Raw genomic sequence first — 22902 nt, 5'->3', positions numbered from 1 at the left:
ATCGCGTGCATTTGACTTTGGAGACTCAACACAGGAGTTGGTTCTGTCTAGGATAGGTGTACCAAAAATAAAAAAGACCACCCTGATGCATCCTACTTGCTACTTGTGCATTTATTTACTTCGGATTTGCATGCTGACCGGCTTATGAATAATGGGAGAAAGTTGGAAAAAAAAGAATAGCAATGTGAGGGTTAAGTGAGTTAATCACCTATTTTGAAAAAAAAAACAATGTCCAAATAGTACTGAAACTCTGCCGAATTTTTGAGAAAAATGAAATGAAAAAAAAAGAAAGTCTTGTTTTAAAAAATAGTTGGTTTTGTTTTATCTGCCCGAACTATGCCAGTTTGATTCTCACAGGGTGTGAGATACGCAGACAACCCCCATCGGGTTCAACTTCCTTTTTGCAAGATGAACACAATTCAAAATGAACATTTCTCAGTCCGTGAAGAGATCCCGTTGGAGCTACATATGTGGTGACATGATTTAGGGGACAATAGCAGAAAAGTTGTGACAAAAGCGTTGGGTGGTCTTGTCGGGCTCTTGAAGGTTAAGTCGAGAAAGGACATAATTGAGGCCTTGATACCATTTTGGGACCCATCACATAATGTATTCCACTTTGCTGATTTTGAGTTAACTCCTACACTGGAAGAGATAGCAGGCTATGCCGGTTTCGAGGGAATCTTAGAAATCAATACCCGGTAGCACCGAGAACAGTAACCCCTCACAAATTTTTGGACCTGTTAAGCATCAGTCGGGACATCCGAGATGGAAATTTGGCCAAAGGATTCTGTACCTTCTACTTTTTGTACTGATGTTACAGCAATCCCCGTGGCTTCGAGACGCCAGATACTGGTCTTACTCACGAGGGAAACCAAGACAAATGAGAAGCTCGGAGAGGATTAGCTTTTATAATGGCATTCCTGTGTACTTTGATTTGCCCCAGAAAAGACGGGAACATAAAGTTGGGTCTCGTGGGGATAGCTGACTTTATGATGAAAAATGCAAATGGAACCATAATGCCGATGATTTTGGCAGAAATTTACCGAGCTCTGACCCTTTGTCGAGAAGGGGAAAAGTTCTTTGAAGGGTGCAATATGATGTTACAATTATGGATGGAGGAACACCTTTGCCACCGTCCCGGATACTTGAACCGTGGTATGACTGGCCTCGAGTGCATTGAAAAATATGAAAAACGGGTAGAGGGTTATGAGTTCCCGGATGGTTCGGAAGTATGGCATGCTCATTTGAGATCTTTGACTACAAATAAGATCGAATGGACATTTGGGTGGCTCTCGGTCAGTGAAGTAATTTATATGTCGGCTGAGGTATGTTTTCTGCTGTTGATGGGTCTTCGGAGTATCCAGCCTTATGCTCCACACCGAGTTCTACGTCAGTTAGGCCGATACCAGACCATCCCACACGATGAGGATTTGAGTCGGCATGTTATTGAGTTGGAACCAAAAGCCGCTTTTCCAGAAGAAAGAGTGCGTCGGATTTGGCATCAATGCATATTCTTAGAGCCTAGAACTCAAGTACGAGATCTATCCAGAGGCGAGGTGGAGCCTAGTTACACTGCTTGGTATGGTAAAAGATCCCGAGTTCATCATGAGCCCGAAAGGCCCGCAAAGAGACCCCATGTCCAACAATTTATCGATGGAGCACAGATGCAATGGGACTGGTTGACCAAAGAGAACGAGTACAGGGCTACCATAAGCAAGTTGGAAAGGCAAGTCATGGATCTTCAGTTCGAAAATGGTTTGCAAGCCGCCACAGATGAGGGGGAAAAGAAAAAACTAACTCAGGAAAATGAAGCCCTCAAATCTCAAATCTGGAAGATGAAATAGCTGCTAAAAATCCAGAAAGAAGCCGAGTGGATGAAAGGCTTATAAGTAGTCTGAAAAAAAAAGCCCTTGAGTGTCAAGATGACCTAGAAAAGTTTGAGACCAGTCTAGCGAAAGTCCGGGCTCAATTGGCGGAAAATGCAAAAGGTCGGACACAGTTTGTGCAACAAATGAAGAGAAAGTACGAAGGGACAATCACCAGCCTGAAAAGAAAAGTAACTACTCTTGAGAATGAGGCAGCCAAACAGGCTAACGTTTCAAAGCTGATAGGGAACACTGTTATGATTTGATGGCTCGGATAGAGGAAGAAATGCAACAGTTGCAAAATCAACATCTCCATGATACTCAGGTGTTAGAAGCCTGGAATCAACAGGTCGGGCGTCTGCTTCAAGAAAAAGGTAGAATTCGAGAGCGGGTCAGAGCCATTGCCGACTACATTGTTGTGAAATTCCAAGCATGTGAGGATATGACTCGCACCACTTTCTTCGCGGTAGTGATGACATTTGTCCGATAGATAATGAGTGATTTGTAGAGGCTTCAAAGGGATCTTGCATATAGGCCTGTGGCGAGACCGAATGATGTCCTGTGGGCCCTAGGAGCATTTGAGGCATTAATGTATTCATGATTTTCATTAGAGTCTGTTAGTCTGTTAGCGAGTCTGTATTTTCTTTTATTAGAGTCTGTTAGTTGGTTTTCGAGTCTGTTGTTTTCACCTTTCTGTCAGAGTCTATTGGTCTTGTTTTGAGTCAGAGTCTGTTAATTTCCCTTTTCGAGTCTGTTAATTTTATAATTTGGTAGAATGAGTGGTTGTAATCAAAACTGTTTTATTTTATGGAAAAATTTTGAAAATCCCAAAATGTATTGTTATTTATTTTATGCACTTACCTCTAAGAACTACGCTTGGTCTGATTCATGCGGGGTCACGATACATAGGCAATCTCCATAGGATTCGACCGTAACCAAATGAAAAGAAAGGAAAAGAAGAAGAGAGGAAAAACAAGAGGAAAAAGAAAAGAAAAGAGAGAGAAAATAAGGAACCGTGAGAAGGAGACAATGGCAAAATAAGAGAGAGAAATGAGAGAATAAAAACAAAGCGGCAAGAACGAAAAAGAGAGGAAAAGGGAAGTTGCAAATAAAAATAAGGAAAAGCCGGATGACACAAGCAGCCGATCAAATGCATAATAGAAACGATTAACTGCTTAGGTGCATTCACTCCTCAAATGTGTGGTTGCTTATCTGTTAAATCCCTAAGCGTTAACAAGTTTGCTATTGATGAAATTATAGTTCAGGCAGGTGGTTAGTTTGATTGGCATTCTGGAAACTCACTCCTATAACACCCGGTCCAAAAATAAGCTGAACATGGCCAACCAAGAACTTGAGGCAAGTATTGTCGATCTGTCAAAAGAGGTGGAAGAATCGGAGGTTAATCTGAAAGATGAGTTGTATAAGCTGAAGCAGCAGATGGCTGAAATGTACCAAGCATGGGCAAAAGGGCACCCACTGCCAGTTTACCCCGCCAACCCTGCTTTTATCTCGCCATTGGCTCAGCCCCAGGAACCTCCCACTATGAACTCATCTCCGGCCTTTCCCCTCTACCAACAATGCCACGACACCACTTCCCATACATCACAAGCTCCACCACCCAAACAAGTCCCGTACCCTCCTCCACCAGTCACTCCTGTTTTTATGGCACCCCTACCTACTGCATTAAACTGATCCTCTAGTGAGCCTCTGTTCCAGACTCACGACAACCAGTATTACCCCCCGGAGCCCACTTTCAAGGTTCCCCGACCCTATTCATACACTCCTCATTTTGACCTCCCTGCAAAACCCGAAAAACCATCTAAAAATCCCGAACAGAAGGAGATGTTCAGGAAAGTTAAAAGCCTGGAACAGTCATTCAGAGACATGCGAGGGTTGGGAGGTCAATTAAGTGCCCAAGTTTGACCTATGTCTGTTTCCAGATGTGCAATTGCCGGTAGGGTTTAAGATGCCCAAGTTTGATTTGTATGATGGGCACGGTGATCCAGTGGCGTATTTGAGAGGGTTTTGTAGCAAAATGAGGGGAGCTGGCGGGAAAGACGAGCTGCTAATGGCGTATTTCAATCAGAGTCTGAGTGGATCAGCACTGGAATGGTATACTCGACAGGATCACGGAAGATGGTACACATGGGATGATCTAGCCCAGGCATTTGCTTGTCACTTCCAGTACAATCTCGAAATTATTCTTGATCGTCTGTCTTTGACGAAACTTGAGAAAAAGCACAATGAAAGTTTCAGGGAGTATGGTTTTAGGTGGAGAGAGCAGGCAGCAAGGGTTGACCCTCCAATGAAAGAAAGTGAAATGGTGGATTATTTTCTGCATGCTTTAGAACCTACTTATTACGGTCATCTGGTATCATCTATAGGCAAGTCCTTCAATGAAGTGGTAAAAATGGGCGGTATGGTAGAAGAAGGGCTCAAGACAAACAAAATCATGAGCTATTCGGCTATTAAGGCAATCACCCAGGACATTCAAAGTGGAACTGGGGGGGGGGGTAATTGGAAAGAAGAAGAAAGAGGATGTAGCAACGATCGATTCAGGAGCTTGGTTCAGACCCAGGGGTTCACCTCACCACTATCATCAGCCTCGTCCATACCACCAAACCTATCCCCATACCCCATATAATCCACCCCAATACTACAACCCACCACTAGATCCCTATTTTTCTGTCCACCATGCCAACACATACAACCAACCCCCGGCCCATGCATAATAGCATGCGCCAGTCCCACAAAATATATACCCAACTCCATAAAATGCCTATCCACCCCTAAGAGCCTACCGGAACCCTCCTGGATCAGGTTTCCGGCCTAACCAAGCATTTAAGAATGAGAGGTTGCAAAAGAAGAAAACCTTCACTCCATTGGGAGAATCCTATACCAGTTTGTTCCACAGGTTGTGACAATTGGGTATGCTGAGTTCGATCGAGCCAAAACTGTCAAATCCTCCCCCGAGGAACCTTGATCACTTCGTGAGTTGCGAATATTGTTCTGGTGCTCTGGGGCACGACACTGAGAAGTGCTGGAAATTGAAAACAACTATTCAAGAGCTCATTGATACTAATAGAATTGAGGTCCAAGCTCCGAAGGCGCCCAATATCAACCAGAATATGTTGTCGGCCCATCATGAGACAAATATGATAGAGATAGTGCATAGGGGAGGGGAGCCCAAGAAGCCTTCACAGACCGTCATGATGATTCGGTCCAATAAAGTCAGGCTGGTTGAAAAGCCAAGAAGTGAAAAATCAGTGATCAGGTTGAGCGGGGCAAATAGTGAACCATCTGCAGTAATCAAGAAGGGGACCCCAAGTGATGTGGCAGTAAAACAAGAAACAACAAAAGTGGTTGTGCTAGGAGTGGCGAACAAGCCTGTTGTAATTGTGGAGGGTGCCCGCACAGACCCTGTCATTATCAAGCCAGTAACTCAATTACTGATAGTCAACATCAAGGCGGTCCCGTGGAATTATGAACGAGTGACAGTGACTTACAAGGGAAAAGAGGTTAAAGAAGAAGTTTGTGAGACCCATGGTTTGACTCAATCGGGGAGATGCTTTGCCCCCGAAGAGTTGAGAAAAGATAAGATCTCCAAAGATAACCCATTGCTAGTGAAGAAAGCTGTGACTGAGGAAGAAGCAGAGGAATTCTTGAGAAAGATGAAAGTGTAGGACTATTCCATTGTGGAGCAGTTGAGGAAGACACCGGCTCAAATTTCACTATTATCATTATTGATCCATTCAGATGAGCACCGTCGGGCTTTGATGAAGATCCTGAATAAGGCCCATGTTCCTGACAAAATCTTAGTAAACCATTTGGAAAAGATAGCTAACAAGATATTTGAGGTAAACAGAGTCACTTTTTCTGATAATGAGTTGCCCGTGGAGGGTACTGAGCACAATAGAGCCCTCTATCTTATGGTGAAATGCGAAGATTCTGTGGTTACTCGGGTACTGGTTGACAATGGTTCTAGTGCGAACATTTGCCCTCTCTCCACTCTGAACAAGTTAAAGGTGGATGACGAAAGAATTCACAAAAATAGTATCTGCGTTCGGGAATTCGACGGTGGAGGGAAAGATTTAGTCGGGGACATAGTGCTTGAGCTTACAATAGGGCCAGTTGAATTTACCATGGAGTTTCAGGTGCTCGATGTGGCTATTTCTTACAATCTGCTGTTAGGTCGACCCTAGATTCATGCTGCCAAAGCGGTCCCGTCTACTCTGTATCAAATGGTCAAGTTTGAATGGGATAGACTGGAAATTGTTGTGCACAGCGAAGACAATTTGTGTTATCTCAGTGATGTTATTGTTCCGTTCATAGAGTTTGAAGACGACAAGAGGCCATAGGTTTATCAGGTTTTTTACATGGTATTAGTTGAGAAAATTCCAGAAGGGAAGTGCGTTCCAACTCCGAGGGTAGCTGCTGCATCAGTCATGGTAGCCGTTGAAATATTGAAAAATGGTTTTGTACCGGGCAAAGGTTTGGGTGCATATCTGAAAGGTATCATACAGCCGGTGTATCTCCACAAAAACTTGGATACATTTGGTTTGGGGTTCAAGCCCACAGCTGCGGACGTGAAAAGATCTAGAAAGTTGAAATAGAGGGCCTGGGTCCTCCCAAAGCCCATCCCATGGCTCTGTAGATCATTTGTCAAGCCTGGCACCAAGAAACGCCCAGTAACAACAGTTCCCAGTTCTGTGGTTGGTCCTGATAAGGAGTTGCTTGAAAGATTTGAGAAGTTATTCGACGAGGTGAACATGGTGGAAGCTGGAGAGGGTTATAGCAAGGCGGATGTGCAACATGTTGGGCCCAGTGCAAAAATTAACAATTGGGAAGCTACTCCTCTCCCCACCATGAAGGAGTTTTGGTAGTTTACTTTGATTTTCTTTCAGTTTATCTGGATTATTCCAGGGTTATAATTCAGATTCTATGTTCCGTCCGTTTGGATGTATAAACCTTGTTATCTTTTAATTTCAATGAAATGCAACTTTCCTTTTCCTCATTCCTGACAGTTTTATTTTTGTTTTCTTTTCTTCCTTGTACAGTTCTTTTAATGCTGGTTTCAATAACATGACATGCATGAGGAATCTTCGGCTCAGTCTTAAAAGCCAATATAATTCTGAAATAGTAATTCAAGAAATAGAGTGTGATGATGAATCGGAATATGATGAGGATGAGGCCTTTGAAGAGATTAGTAAAGAATTAAGCCATTTTGAAGAAAAACCCAAGCCTAACCTGAGTGATACAGAAGCAATCAATTTAGGGGACCCAGATAATATCAGAGAAACTAAGATAAGTGTCCATCTTGAACCTCAACTCTGGGAGGAGATAATTAAAGCGTTACTTGAGTACAAAGACGTCTTTACATGGTCATATGACGACATGCAGGGTTTAAGCACTAACTTGGTGGTTCACAAATTGCCCACTGACCCGACATTCCCTCCTGTCAAGCAAAAGTTGAGGAAGTTTAAAACAGACATGAGTGTAAAGATTAAAGAAGAGGTCACAAAGCAGTTTGAGGCAAAGGTCATTCGGGTCACTCGGTATCCCACTTGGTTAGCCAACATAGTACCTGTGCCAAAGAAGGATGGCAAGACTAGGGTGTGTGTTGATTACCGTGATCTCAACAAGGCAAGTCCCAAGGACAACTTCCCACTGCCAAATATCCACATTCTGATTGACAATTGCGCCAAACATGAGATTGGGTCTTTTGTGGATTGCTATGTGAGCTATCATCAGATCTTAATGGATGAGGAAGATGCAGAAAAGACAACATTCATTACACCATGGGGTACGTACTACTATCGAGTCATGCCATTCGGTTTGAAAAATGCTGGGGCGACTTACATGAGAGCAATGACAACCATATTCCACGACATGATACACAAGGAGATCGAGGTTTATGTGGATTATGTAATTATAAAGTCTAGAAAGCAGTCTGATCATGTCAGAGATTTGAGAAAATTCTTCCAAAGGCTTCGTAGGTACAATCTTAAGCTCAATCCTGCAAAATGCGCATTTGATGTGCCATCTGGAAAATTATTGGGATTCATAGTCAGCCATCGAGGTATCGAATTGGACCCATCAAAGATCAAAGCTATCCAAGAGTTGCCACCCCCAAGGAACAAAACTGAGGTGATGAGTTTATTAGGGAGGTTGAATTACATCAGCAGGTTTATTGCTCAGCTTATGACAACTTGTGAGCCTATCTTCAAACTGTTGAAGAAGGATGTTGCGGTCAAATGGACAAATGAGTGTCAAGAAGCATTTGATAAGATAAAGGGGTACTTGTCAAACCCAACTGTGTTGGTGCCACCAGAATCGGGGAGACCTTTGATTCTATATTTGACGGTCTTGGACAATTCATTTGGTTGCGTGTTGGGTCAGCATGACATCACCGGCAGGAAGGAGCATGCCATCTATTATCTCAGCAAGAAGTTCACATCTTACGAGGTTAAGTACACTCACCTGGAAAGGACATGTTGCGCCCTAACTTGGGTGGCACAAAAGTTGAGGCATTATTTGTCATCGTACACTACTTACCTCATCTCTCGTTTGGATCCATTAAATTATATCTTTCAGAAGCCTATGCCCACATGAAGGCTCGCAAAGTGGCAAAATTTGGTCACAGGATTTGACATCGTCTATGTGACCCGGACTGCAATGAAAGCCCAGGCATTGGCTGACCATTTGGCTGAGAATCCGGTGGATGAAGATTATGAGCCGTTGAAGACTTACTTCCCTGATGAAGAGGTGATGCACATTGATGAGTTGGAACCAGTTGGAGAGCCAAGTTGGAAACTTTTCTTTGATGGAGCTGCTAATATGAAAGGCGTCGGGATAGGGGCTATACTTATTTCTGAAACAGGGCATCACTACCCTGTTATGGCTCAGCTTCATTTCTATTTCACTAACAATATGGCTGAGTACGAGGCATGTATTTTGGGTTTGAGGTTGGCTGCAGACATGGGCATCCAGGAAGTCTTAGGAGACTCGGACCTTCTGGTGCACCAGATCCAAGGGGAATGGGAAACACGAGATTTAAAACTCATACCGTACCGGCAATGTTTGTATGATCTTTGTCAGCGGTTTCGATCAATAGAGTTCAGGCATATTTCAAGGATCCATAATGAGGTTGCCGATGCTTTGGCTACTCTGGCGTCAATGTTACATCACCCACATAAGGCTTATGTTGACCCTTTGCATATTCAGGTCCATGATCAACATGCTTACTATAATGTGGTGGAAGAAGAACTTGATGGTGAGCCTTGGTTTCATGATATCAAGGAATATATCAGGATGATGGTGTATCCATTACAAGCCACGGGTGATCAAAAGAGAACAATTCGTCGTTTGGCAATTGAATTTTTCTTTAGTGGAGGAGTGTTGTACAAAAGAACCCCAGATTTGGGATTGTTAAGATGCATAGATGCTAGACAGGCCACGACTATCATGATCGAAGTACATTCTGGAGTCTGTGGGCCGCATATGAGTGGGTACGTTCTGGCAAAGAAGATTCTCTGAGCAGGTTATTATTGGCTCACTATGGAGGGGGATTGTATCAGTTTTGTGCGCAAGTGTCATCAATGCCAAATACACGGAGACTTGATCCATTCTCCGCCATCTGAATTACATACAATGTCTGCACCATGGCCCTTTGTTGTTTGGGGTATGGATGTCATTGGACCAATTGAACCAGCAGCATCCAATGGGCACAGGTTCATTTTGGTGGCCATTGATTATTTCACCAAGTGGGTTAAAGCTAAAACTTTCAAGTCCGTGACCAAGAAAGAAGTGGTCGATTTTGTGCACTCAAATATCATTTGCCGGTTTGGGATCCCGAAGGTAATCATCACAGATAATGGTGCTAATCTCAACAGTCATTGATGAAAGAGGTATGTCAACAGTTTATGATTACGCGTCGCAATTCCACCCCATATCGCCCCAAGGCGAATGGAGCAGTCGAGGCAACCACCAAGAATATAAAGAAGATACTTCGGAAAATGGTGGAGGGTTCTAGACAGTGGTATGAAAAGTTGCCTTTTGCATTGCTGGGTTATCGCACTACTATTCGTACTTCAGTAGGGGCGACGCCTTATTCGCTGGTGTATGGCACTGAAGCAGTAATACCTGTGAACACCTAATTTTTGCACTATTTAACACCTCCTAAAGTTATTAGTGTTTTGTTATTTTAATTATTTTTCTCAATTTTTGTGATTTTAATTGCATATTCCCTATCATAAATACTAAAAATAAAAAAATAGTTCTTTATTCATTTGTGCATTTTAAGAATTAACTAGCTGTTCAGTTGGTGAATTAATCTAGTTAATTGATCATTAGAATATGTTATTTAATTAATTTATTTGTGTAAAATTAGTTTAATAAGTAGGATTAAGGAAGAAATTTGGCCAAATTTGAAAGAAAAAGTGTCCAAGAGTGCAAGATAAAGGGCTGCCATTGAAAGGGTCTGAAACTACGTAGTTTTGCCTCAAAACTACGTCGTTTCACTAAATGAAACAAGATCAAATCATACCCATCCATTCCATCTTGATCCAATGGATCTCATTCACTCTTGGCTTAGGTATTTAAAGCCTCAAAAATCTGAAAATTGTCCTCATTTTCACCCATAATTCTTTTCTCCTTCTTTTCTCTTCTCTCTCTCTTCACTCTCTCTACGCCGCCGGCCGGAAATCGCCACCGCCGGCGGACCACCTCCAAACACCTCCAAATTCACACCATGTAATCTCCACAACTTCCTCCTTCCATATCTCCAAACCAAATCCTTCAAAAATCTCTCAAACTCATTGAATCTTAGATCTAGGAAACTTTCCCGTCACTTTTTTGCCCAAATTCTTGAAGCTCCAACCACTACCACCCTAAATACTTACATCAATGGATAGAGCTCCTCAAGACCTAGCTATTGATGCCAATTTCACCATGAAAATCCGGCGATCAAAATTCGGCCAAATTCCGGCGACCTCCCCGAACACCCTCTTTTGGCATACCACCATTTTTTCGGCCACTTGAATTATAAAATGGTAAAAATCCTATTATTTTTCGTGGCTGATTTTTTATTTTATTTTTATTTTTTCAGATCTTATTTTTGTCTATTATTAATTATTTTAGCATTAGTTTTTGAAGTTTGAAATGTCAAATTTTCTGTTTTTGCACTTGTTGAAGTAGTAAAATAGTTTTGTGTTGATAAAAGTGAGGTAGTGAAAAATACTTAAGAGTATATGGTACTTGTTTGATTGTTTATTTACTACTTCAAGACTCTTTGAGTACAACACTCAAAAGTCAAATTGTTTGGTAAGAAAATGTAGACCTTTGGACAGTGTTTGAATAAAAGTCTGTCTTTGAATAGTGGAGAGCAGATTTTGTTTGAAATACTTGACAAGATTTGAACCAGAAAGTCTGGCATTTTGAATTTAAGAGCAGATTTTGTAGAAAAATCTGTCAAAAAGAGTGATTTTTAATTTTTTTGAAATAGCTGATTGTTTTGATATAAAAGGAGGACACCCCATCTTACTGAGGGAGCTCTAGACACACAAAAAAGAGAAAAAATCAGTAGCTATAATATCCTTTAGCATCTTTTGTGAGTTAATCCTTAAGTGAAAAACTTGTTTAAGGAAAATAGAGTAGTCTTGAAAGTTTTTTCTGGAGTTACATAATTGTACTGTTTTGTTGGGGTATTTCTAGTTTATTTTCTTGGGTTTGAATCTGCCGGTTGTCGCTATTTTTTGCTGTTGTTGCTGCCCATTTAATTGTTTTGCTGTTGATTTTGGAAAGAGCTGACTCTGCTGTATTTGTTCTTCTTTCTGCTGTCCAGGTAATTTTCGGACCATGTAAACTCATAAAATCGAGTTGGAATGAAAGATAATGACGCTGGGAAATATTAGTAGCTTTATCCTTCTATTGTAATTCATTTTTATATGCTCTTGAATGTTTGATAATGTTATAACGATATGTTAGTTAATTAAATTGTGTTAAGCATCTTTAATTATTTTTATTTTTGCAAAGCATCAGATATAATTCCACTGGCATTTGGTTGTCTGAAAGGAGCATATATATTAAAATTTGAACCCTTGTAGCCATGTTTGTCCCTTTGTTATCACCAAGCTAAGTTTTTATTATTATTATTATTATTATTGTTGTTGTTGTTTTTGTTGTTATTATTATTATTATTATTATTATTATTATATTTTAGGGTCCAAATAATCTTTTTTTTATCTGTTAAAAAATACGTATTTAGTAAGGTAGTTAAGTTGTAGATTAGAAAGACAATCTATAAACTTATTTTTGTAAATAGTTGGCTACGGATTGCAAATAGCAAGATATGGCCAAATCTGTAACATAGCTTTAAAAGGCCATATCTGCAGATTTAAAGTCCAAAAGCATATGGGCTTTTGGATTTTGTCTTGGACATGAGCCCATTTGACTCCATCAACCCAATAGTGGGCTGCCTCATTCAATGTCAAGACAAGCTCACATCTTACTAGTTTTAAGCAATGTCAATTGACAATTTTCTCTCATTACTCTCATCTTTTAAATTAGTATTCATAACAATAATTTTCTCTCATTAGTTAAGTTGTAGATTATTATTCAAATCTTTTCTTTAATTTTTTTTAAAATAAATAAAAACGGACATAAGAAAAGCATAAAAATCAAATAAACCACAGTTTATCCAAGTTTAATTCAAGCCAAATGTAGTCAATAAAGCGACCGTGCTAGAACCACGGGACTCAGGGAATGCCTTACACCTTCTCCCCGGTCAACAAAATTTCTTTCTCGGACTTTGATTTCGCAGACCAATAATAATAGAGTCAAACTTTCCTTTAAATAGGGATTCAAATAAAAGGTGACTTGGAACACCAGTAAAAATCAATTCCAAGTGGCGACTCTGTAAATAAAATAATCCCTACTTCAAATTTGTCATTTTAATTGGAAAAGCTCTTTAACCCACAATCTGTTACATTTTGCACACTTATCTCTTGGAGGGAGAAAAGGAGTGTGACAGCTCTGGCGACTTTGCTTGGGAACGAACCCAAAATCTCTGGTTGTACATGTTGACTTTTATTTGGCTTTATTAATTTTGTATATACTGTGATTTATTTGGGTATAATGTGCTACTTGTTTGCTTTTTACCGCTTTGATATTTTTGAACGGTACATATAAACTATCTTCCCACGCACCCCTCCGAGTCTTCTTGAATTAAAATTGGGCATTTGCTTGACAGAGCCCGCTTTCTTTCAGATAGCCGAGGTATTTGTCACCCGATGAAGGATTTTAGTCATACCTATTTTAGGCGGGGAGCACCACCAGTTAAGCCGGAAAGCAATGCTACCGGTACACTGACCCTCCTCAGCTCGAGTTGTCCGCTCGAGTAAGCCAGTCTAGATACGTTTTCTACCAAGATTTAAACCTAGGAGAACAAACCTCATACCGGATTTTCCTAGTAGGTTCGCTCTATGTGCATCGCATGCATTTGACTTAGCGAAACTCAGCATAGGGGCCGGGTTCGTATAAGACAGGTATCCTATTTGAGACCATCATGTTCACGTATGTGCTACTTGATATATCATTTGGAAGACTTACTTGCATTGTCGACCGGCTTTAGAAAATTAGTGTAGCAGAATTATTAAAAGAAAAGTACCTAGTTTTACTGAACTAAGCGGGTCTGATTCTCATCGGATGTAAGATACGTAGGCAAACCTCATCGGTTCCGGCCCCCAATTTTCAAAAAATAAATAAATTCAAATATATTTCTCTTTACTTCCTTATTTAGAAAATAATTTCTTAGAGACCCCAATTTTAAAAAAAAATCAAAAAACAAATTCAAAAATATTTTCTTCTTTTTTCTTTTATAAGTCTTTCTTCCACAAAAAATAAAATCAAAATCAGATTTTTTTTCTTCAAAAATCACCAAAAAATAAATAAATGAAAGAAAAATTCGAAAATTCCAAAAAAAAAAATTGTTGAATTCCAAAATATATTTTTTCTGCTTCAGAAGTTTTTCTTTCAAAAATTGAAAAAAAATATTCGGAATTCAAAAATATTTTATTTCTTCTTTAGAAGTGTTTATTTCAAAAAATTCCAAAAAAATCAATTTTTTTTTAATTCTTTCTTTCAACAATTCCAAAAACAAAATGAAAGCAAAAAAATAGAATTTCAAAAAAAAAAAATCGCTCTTCTTTAGAAGTCTCACTTTCAACAATTCAATAAAAAATTAAAATCTAAAAAAAATAATTCTTTCTTCTTTTGAATCCTTTTTTTCTACCAAAAAAAAAAAAATCCAAAATCATTTTCCTTGTAAGGAGTTTTCGTGGAGTTATTTGTATATGAGTAAAAAACGAGAGTTAGTTTGTGTACTTTATTCCTGATGTTTTCTGAACTACGTAATGATCTGATTCATGCGGCGTCATGATACCTAGATAATCCCCATCGGATTCGATCATAACCATTGAATTAACTGAGGAAAAAATAAACTAAAAAAAAAAGAAAAGAAAAATAAGAAAAAAAGAGAGTGACAAAAAATAAAAGAGTGACCAAAAAAAAAGGAGAATGCCAAAAAAATAAAAAGCGACAGAGACGAAAAAAATCAAGAGTGATTAAATAGAGGTAGAAATAAAAGAGGTACATACTTAAAGAGTTAGTTAAGGCCGGGATGAAACATGCAACCGTTCAAACACATGGTAGAAATGTTTAACTATTAAGTGCATTGCATCCCCAACGTGCGATTTTCTATGTGTTAAATGTCTCAAAACTAACCAGGTTGTGGTGTGAGCAAATTAGTCAGGTTCTGTTCAGGTGGTTGGTTTTGTTGGTATGCAGTGATGAACGCGCAACCTTGCATGCGGCCACAACATTATACACAAAACCGAGCTCCACCTCCCACAAATGCACATCCTTACCCAGCTCCATATAATCCCCAACCAAATGATCTCCGATACAATCCTCGCCCAATTCAGAAAGAATCAGTTCACCCCTATTGGTGAATCGTATACAAGCTTGTTCCAAAAGCTAATCAGGCTAGATCTATTGCAGCCAGTGGCCCCGAAATGGCCGAACCCCTGGTCCCCCTCATACCGAGCTGACGCTAGGAATGAATACCACTCTGGAGCAGTGGGACACAGTACAAAGGACTGTTGGACCCTCAAAAAGGCAGTTGAAGATTTGATTGAAGCTGAAAGAATCATTTTTCGGGATGAAGAAGCTCCTGATGTGATGAACAATCTGTTGCCTGCCCACAACATCAGGCCAATGGTCGGAATGATTTGTGAAACTGAGGAATTTGATCCGACACTGAAGGCCATTGTAGCCATTGTCGAGACAGAAGAAAAGCTAAAAAATGGCCGCCAAACATGAAAGTTCTCTATCAGACGGGAGTTTTAGTAGCCAGTCTTGCTATCCTTTCTGCGTCTGAATTATCTCAGGGTGTAATCCGGGTGTTTTACTTTATTGTCTTATTTTCCGATGTAAACCCTTCTATAAAAAAAACTAAAAACAAAAATCAAAAATCAAATGAAATTAATATTTCATTGTCTAGGATTGTCTCTTTTCTTAACCTTGTCATTTTCTTATTCTCTTTTTAGTTTTGTTAAATGCAGATTTCAATAACATGACATGCTTGCGGACTTCATGCCCAGATCCTGAAAGCAGTCAGGCCTCGAAATAATGAATCAAGGATTAGATCGAAATGAATATAAAGTTTAAGGAAATAAAACAAAGAGTTGGAACAACTGAAGGAAAATTGGTTCCCAGATTGGAAAGGTCCGTACATTACAACAAGAGTACTGCCAAAAGAGTGTGTTGCACTTGGGACACATCGAAGGAAATGTCCCTGAAATAACTGTCAATGCAAATGCAGTCAAAAGGTACTATGTTAGATCCTACATATAGTACTAATATTCTCCAATTGGGATGACAAAGGCTTTCATTCTCGCTAATCAAACACTATCAACCCTTTGCAAACCCTTTGAGCCGGCTCCCATTCTTTGATCACCCTCTTTGGAATCTGAAAGTGTTATTGAAAAATGAAATGAAAAAAAAAAAAAAAGAAAAAGAAAAAAAAATGTACAAAAAAAGAGGAAGAAAAGACAAAGAAAAAGAAAAACAAAAGAGGAAAAGGAAAGGAAAAAGAAAGAGCAAACAAAACAAAACAGAAAAACGAAAGAAAAAAAAAAGTTCCCTGAACTATGTTCGACTTGATTCCGAAAGGATACGTAGGCAACCTCTCACTGGGGTTTAGTCACACCAAAATAAAAATGCAAATTCCCCCAAAAGTGAAACTGGGGCAGATATTATAATCGTCCGACGATGATCCCGCCTGAATGGTTCCAAAGTTGCAATTCGATCCAAATCATTTTTACCCAAATCCTTTCAAGTCCTACGATCAATCAGTGAGAATGTTCAAGGATCATAGAATACGATTACTTGGATCCGATGCAATAAAAATGAGAGAAATAAAATGAGAGAGTCTTATTGGTGAAAACCCACACGGGCACCATGAGGCGATGGTATGAAGAGAAATGAAAAATAAGAGAGTCTTGTTAGTGAAAACTCGTAAAGAGAACTATAAGGCGAGAAGAAAAATGAGAGAGGTCAGCTCGTGAAAACCCGCAAAGGGAGCCCCTGATCGAAAAGAGGATCCTCACAGCCATCGGCACCGACAGAGTCCTGGCAAGGTTTCTCGATTTTGAGGAAAAAATTGTGATGAATTTCTGAGAGTCGGACGGTTTAAACAGATCAGGCATCCAGTCCAAAAGGCATGTCATATTCATTGAAGTCCGCATGTACTCCAGATAAGTCCTTCTTTCCTTTCCCCGAAAGGGACATTTCTTGTTTTAAACTCATTCTCCATTCTATTGTTTGTTTTCTTTGAATCCCTTTCGGTCTAACACTGTTCCGAAACTAAGACAAAGAAAGGATGACAAGACTGATTTATAGGGTTCTCATTTGGCGCGAGCTAATGTGCAGAAAGGCACCAATCATCGTACGGGCATCAAGTCGACCCCGACTAGCCATGACGGCCGATGCTTCGAAATCAAAACTGTTGGAAAGAGAAAATCAAATGGAGTGCCTATAAAGGCAAATGAAGTTGAAAAGGTTGAGTCCCACATGGCTAACCGTCTCGGCAAAGAGTTGAAAAAAGCCAAGGCATCCCAAATGCTCTGAATTTGAAGTTGGGAGAAAGAAGCAAGAAAAGAAAGGCCAACGAAGGCGAAATAAAATTGGAAAAGGTTAAGTCCCACACGACTAGCCATTGCAGCAAAGTTTGAGGAACCGAAAGTTCCCCAATGCTCCGAAGAAAAGAAAAGAAAAAAAATGATGAAAAAAAAGAATATAAAAAAAAGAAGAAAAAAAAGAGAAATCAGAAGGAAAAGGACTACGAAGGCAAGATAAAGTCGAAAAGGTTGAGTTCCACCAACTAATCATCATGACAAAGTCTAGATAAGCTAGAGTTTCTCCAGAGTCAGAAAGGCAATCGGTATTCAGGAAGCAACCAGTTTCAGTTGAAAGGGCTGAGATCAAGTGATCAAAACAATCAAGGCCACAAAACCAACCACCACTTTGAAAACTCACAAATTATTCTTTGTTTGAAGCAGGAATAAAGCATGCAGAATGGTGATTCTAAGTGAACGAATGTCACCAAACGTAAGATCCTTAAAATCTCCATTTTTTTTATTTTCAGCATGCATCACTATTGTTCACACCTCATATTTCTGAAGCTTAACTCAGGTAGAACCGTTTTGCCTAGGGGGATCCAGCTCATAGTTTCCGGATAGAAGTACTCTTCGCTCAGGGTGTTTTACATAGCTTAACCCAGGTAGAACCGTTTCGCCTAGGGGGATCCAGCTCATAGTTCCGGGTAGAAGTACTCTTCGCTCAGGTTGTTTTTACGTAGCTTAACCCAGGTAGAACCTTTTCGCCTAGGGGATCCATCTCATAGTTTTCGGGTAGAAGTACTCTTCGCTCAGGGCGTTTTACGTAGCTTAACCCAGGTAGAACCGTTACGCCTAGAGGGATCCAGCTCATAGTTTCCGGGTAGAAGTACTCTTTGCTCAGGGTGGTTTTACGTAGTTTAACCCAGGTAGAACCGTTTCGCCTAGGGGGATCCAACTTATAGTTTCCGGGTAGAAGTACTCTTCGCTCAGGGCGTTTTACGTAGCTTAACCCAGGTAGAATCATTTTGCCTAGGGGGATCCAGTTCATAGTTCTGGGTAGAAGTACTCTTCGCTCAGGGTGTTTTACGGAGCTTAACTAAGGTAGAACCGTTTTCACCTAGGGGGATCCAACTCATAGTTCCGAGTAGAAGCACTCTTCGGTCAGGTTGTTTTACATAGCTTAACCCAGGTAGAACCTTTTCACCTAGGGGGATCCAGCTCATATTCCGGGTAGAAGTACTCTTCGCTCAGGGTGTTTTACGTAGCTTAACCCAGGTAGAACCGTTTCGCCTAGGGGGATCCAGGTCATAGTTTCCGGGTAGAAGTACCCTTCGCTCAGGGTGTTTTACGTAGCTTAACCCAGGTAGAACCGTTTCGCCTAGGGGGATCCAGTTCGTAGTTCTGGGTAGAAGTAATCTTCGTTCAGTTTGTTTAATACAGTTTAACTCAGATCGAACCTTTTTTCACCTAAAAGGATTCAACACTTTATCAATAATACATGCTGCTAACACCCGATTCTATTTCCTTCTAGTAAGAGAAAGTACCAGCCCCTGATTACATTTCCTTTCAGTAGTATGGGATAATGATCCCTGGTTACACAATCATTTGTTACCAAATTTTATCTCTTTTAGCTAGTTTATACTACTATTTCTGTCTGTCTTTTCAATAAATTAGATAATTTACAGATTTCTCTAATCACTCACAAAATATTTCTAGTGCCAGACTGGGGCAGAAATTTTTTTGTTCGTTTTTGTTTGTCTTTGATGGTTTTGCAGGCTCGGCCGTATAGCACAAGTGAAGATTAAAGTTTGCAGTTTCAGTTTCTCATCAGAAGGAAGAAGTCTTTCGATCACAGGATAGTTGGAGTTAACTTTGACAATGTGTCAGTAACCCAGCTTCTCAAGATTCATCTTCTCAATTTCAGATCAGGAAAGCAAGCAACTGAAATTGAGTCATAATCGTTTCTTCAAAGAGTATCAAAATCCAATCTAAGGTCAACGCAAGAGAGCAAGTCAAGAATCAAGATTTGACTCCAGAAGATACATAGATAGGAATTTTGTGCTCTTAGTTTGCAGACATATATAGTACTCTTCTCTTTTTCTTTTTTTGATGTAAGAAGCGAGTAACAACAATAGCAACAACGACAACAACAACAAAAACAGTCTTAACTCTAGTGTCCGGTAGTCCCAGCTACCAAATTTTTTCAGAACTATACTGACCTGATTCCTTTATATCCAAGGATATGTAGGCAGCCTCGGAAGCAAGGTTCGGTCACCTTTTTTTCAAAAAAAAATTTTTTTTGCTTCCATTGGAGTGACATGTGAGCAAAAATTAGCTATGACATTCACTTTTCTTTGCATGAAAACTCTTCATGTTCTCGAGCAAAGAGGGGCAGCTATGAACACCTAATTTTTGCACTATTTAACACCTCCTAAAGTTATTAGTGTTTTGTTATTTTAATTATTTTTCTCAATTTTTGTGATTTTAATTGCATATTTCCTATCATAAAATACTAAAAATAAAAAATAGTTCTTTCTTCATTTGTGCATTTTAAGAATTAACTTACTGTTCAGTTGGTGAATTAATCTAGTTAATTGATCATTAGAATAAGTTATTTAATTAATTTATTTGTGTAAAATTAGTTTAATAAGTAGGATTAAGGAAGAAATTTGGCCAAATTTGAAAGAAAAAGTGTCCAAGAGTGCAAGATAAAGGGCTGCCATTGAAAGGGTCTGAAACTACATAGTTTTGCCTCAAAACTACGTCGTTTCACTAAATGAAACAAGATCAAATCATACCCATCCATTCCATCTTGATCCAATGGATCTCATTCACTTTTGGCTTAGGTATTTAAAGCCTCAAAAATCTGAAAATTGTCCTCATTTTCACCCATAATTCTTTTCTCCTTCTTCTCTCTTCTCTCTCTTTGTTCACTCTCATTACACCGCCCCAGCTCCGCCCACCGCCGCCGACCGAAAATCGCCACCGCCGGCGGACCACCTCCAAATATCTCCAAATTCACACCATGTAATCTCCACAACTTCCTCCTTCCATATCTCCAAACCAAATCTTTCAAAAATCTCTCAAACTCCTTGAATCTTAGATCTAGGAAACTTTCTCGTCACTTTTTTGCCTAAATTCTTGAAGCTCCAACCACTACCACCCCACAATACTTACATCAATGGATAGAGATCCTCAAGACCTAGCTATTGATTCCAATTTCACCATGAAAATTCGGCGATCAAAATCCGGCCAAATTCCGACGACCTCCCCGAACACCCTCTTTAGGCATACCACCATTTTTTCGGCCACTTAAATTATAAAATGGTAAAAATCCTATTATTTTTCGTGGCTGATTTTTTATTTTATTTTTGTCTATTATTAATTATTTTAGCATTAGTTTTTGAAGTTTGAAATGTCAATTTTTCTGTTTTTGCACTTGTTGAAGTAGTAAAATAGTTTTGTATTGATAAAAGTGAGGTAGTGAAAAATACTTAAGAGTATATGGTACTTGTTTGATTGTTTATTTACTACTTCAAGACTCTTTGAGTACAACACTTAAAAGTCAAATTGTTTGGTAAGAAAATGTAGACCTTTGGACAGTGTTTGAATAAAAGTCTGTCTTTGAATAGTGGAGAGCAGATTTTGTTTGAAATACTTGACAAGATTTGAACCAGAAAGTCTGGCATTTTGAATTTAAGAGCAGATTTTGTAGAAAAATCTGTCAAAAAGAGTGATTTTTAATTTTTTTGAAATAGCTGATTGTTTTGATATAAACGGAGGACACTCCATCTTACTGAGGGAGCTCTAGACACAAAAAAAAAAGAGAAAAAATCAGTAGCTATAATATCCTTTAGCAGCTTTTGTGAGTTGATTCTTAAGTGAAAAACTTGTTTAAGGAAAATAGAGTAGTCTTGAAAGATTTTTCTGGGGTTACATAATTGTACTGTTTTGCTGGGGTATTTCTAGTTTATTTTCTTGGGTTTGAATCTGCCGGTTGTCGCTATTTTTTGCTGTTGTTGCTGCCCGTTTAATTGTTTTGCTGTTGATTTTGGAAAAAGTTGACTATGCTGTATTTGTTCTTCTTTCTGCTGTCCAGGTAATTTTCGGACCATGTAAACTCATAAAATTGAGTTGGAATGAAAGATAATGACGCTGGAAAATATTAGTAGCTTTATCCTTCTATTATAATTCTGTTTTATATGCTCTTAAATGTTTGATAATGTTATAACGACATGTTAGTTAATTAAATTGTGTTAAGCATCTTTAATTATTTTTATTTTTGCAAAACATCAGATATAATTCCACTGGCATTTGGTTGTCTGAAAGGAGCATATATATTAAAATTTGAACCCTTGTAGCCATGTTTGTCCCTTTGTTATCACCAAGCTAAGTTTTTATTATTATTATTATTGTTATTATTATTATATTTTAGGGTCCCAATAATCTTTTTTTATCTCTTAAAAAATACTTATTTAGTAAGGTAGTTAAGTTGTAGATTAGAAAGACAATCTGTAAACTTATTTTTGTAAATAGTTGGCTACGGATTGCAAATAGCAAGATATGGCCAAATCTGTAACATAGCTTTAAAAGGCCATATCTGCAGATTTAAAGTCCAAAAGCATATGGGCTTTTGGATTTTGTCTTGGACATGAGCCCATTTGACTCCATCAACCCAATAGTGGGCTGCCTCATTCAATGTCAAGACAAGCCCACATCTTACTAGTTTTAAGCAATGTCAATTGATAATTTTCTCTCATTACTCTCATCTTTTAAATTAGTATGCATAACAATAATTTTCTCTCATTAGTTAAGTTGTAGATTATTATTCAAATCTTTTCTTTATTTTTTTAAAATAAATAAAAACGGACATAAGAAAAGCATAAAAATCAAATAAACCACAGTTTATCCAAGTTTAATTCAAGCCAAATGTAGTCAGTAAAGCGACCGTGCTAGAACCACGGGACTCAGGGAATGCCTTACACCTTCTCCCCGGTCAACAAAATTTCTTTCTCGGACTTTAATTTCGCAGACCAATAATAATAGAGTCAAACTTTCCTTTAAATAGGGATTCAAATAAAAGGTGACTTGGAACACCAGTAAAAATCAATTCCAAGTGGCAACTCTGTAAATAAAATAATCCCTACTTCAAATTTGTCACATTAATTGGAAAAGCTCTTTAACCCACAATCTATTACATTTTGCACACTTATCTCTTGGAGGGAGAAAAGGGGTGTGACAATACCCGCGGAATTTGAAATCTCGTCCCTTCGGATTGTCGCTGAGGCCGGAATTGACGATGATGAATGGGTCAAAACCCGTCTGGAACAATTGAGTTTGATCGATGAGAAAAGATTGACAGCGGTTTGTCATGGTCAGTTGTATCAACAGAGGATGTCAAGAGCTTATAACAAGAAGGTGCGTCCACGGAAGTTTGAAGTGGGTCAACAAGTGTTGAAATGTATCCTTCCACATCAGGCTGAGGCAAAAGGAAAGTTCGCCCCAAATTGGCAGGGACTGTTCATCGTAAAGAGAGTGTTGTCCAATGGTGCTCTGTATTTAACAGATATAGAAGGCAAGTGTGTAGAAATGGCTATCAATTCAGATGCAGTCAAGAGATATTATGTATGATTTCCTTTGGTTAAATTGTGTTTGTTTGTACTTGGCATGTTTTGAAGATTGGAATGACGAAGGCATTTTGTTCTGCTATCTAAACACTTTATCCTTTATTATCCCTTTGAGCCTTGTTTATTTCCTTTCATACCCCTCTTTTGGAATCAGTAGCAAAGATCAGAAATGCAAGCGTGAAAGATAAATAAAGGAAAAGAGAGAAAGGAAAAGAATGAAAAGAGAAAGAAAAA

The 22902-nt window shown here is 39.1% G+C and overlaps 2 long non-coding RNA genes across 2 annotated transcripts; both read left to right on the top strand.

Annotated features, from left to right (window-relative positions):
- The first annotated feature begins 10493 nt into the window (after positions 1–10493).
- LOC138889020 (uncharacterized) lies at positions 10494–11858 on the top strand. The gene is made up of 2 exons (XR_011406564.1): positions 10494–10915; positions 11707–11858. It is a non-coding gene; the product is annotated as an uncharacterized lncRNA (long non-coding RNA).
- Positions 11859–19922: 8064 nt separating this feature from the next.
- On the top strand, positions 19923–21369 carry LOC138889019 (uncharacterized). Its single transcript, XR_011406563.1, has 2 exons — positions 19923–20368; positions 21141–21369. It is a non-coding gene; the product is annotated as an uncharacterized lncRNA (long non-coding RNA).
- Positions 21370–22902: the final 1533 nt, after the last annotated feature.

The sequence above is a fragment of the Nicotiana sylvestris genome, chromosome 4 (genome assembly GCF_000393655.2).
Source record: "Nicotiana sylvestris chromosome 4, ASM39365v2, whole genome shotgun sequence".
Taxonomy (NCBI): domain Eukaryota; kingdom Viridiplantae; phylum Streptophyta; class Magnoliopsida; order Solanales; family Solanaceae; genus Nicotiana; species Nicotiana sylvestris.
The sequence above is the reverse complement of the archived record's forward strand: the minus strand, read 5'-3'. Positions and strand labels throughout refer to the sequence as shown.